Here is a 672-nt window from a genome sequence, read left to right as displayed (position 1 = left end):
ATCCCCAGGGGTCTACCCACCAGAGAAAGTGCCAAAGCCTATACCTCTAAAAACCCACCGACACAGGGCAGTCCCAAGGAAGACCACCAGAAAGGCTAAAAGGACAACTATCAAACAGCTAAAGAAATACTGCTGCAAACAATACAGGCAGGCTCCTTATCTAAAAATCTTATGTGAGCTGTGCAAGCAGAAAGACTTAAACTAAGTGCCAGACAGGTAGTTAATCACCATAGCTAAGAATAATCATGCTTAAGCTACATAACCTTTACTTGGGCCATAGAATAGGAAAACATCCTTCAGTTATTTTCTTATAGCTTAACAGTAGAGCAATAGAATAGTAACCTTAGAATAGAAATAACAAACTAGCCCTTATAATGGAACACAGAGACTAACCTTTAGAATAGAATGTAGAAACATAGACAATAGATAAGATTAAAATCAGCAGAGCTAAATAGAAATAAGATTTTTAGCAAAGGTCAGATAAGAAACTGTAAACATAAAACAAGAAACTGTAAAAGGTCAAAGGAGGAACTGAAACATACCATGATGTAACTATAGACGCATGCTTATAGAATCAAATAGTATAAATACAGGTGTAACAGGGCAATAAAGGAGAACCTGATTATGCTGATCATCTGAATGCCGTCTCCGTGTCCTTCATTCTTCGCCAAC

This window comes from Myotis brandtii, unplaced genomic scaffold (genome assembly GCF_000412655.1).
Source record: "Myotis brandtii unplaced genomic scaffold, ASM41265v1 scaffold291, whole genome shotgun sequence".
In the NCBI taxonomy this organism is placed as follows: Eukaryota; Metazoa; Chordata; class Mammalia; order Chiroptera; family Vespertilionidae; genus Myotis; species Myotis brandtii.
The sequence above is the reverse complement of the archived record's forward strand: the minus strand, read 5'-3'. Positions refer to the sequence as shown.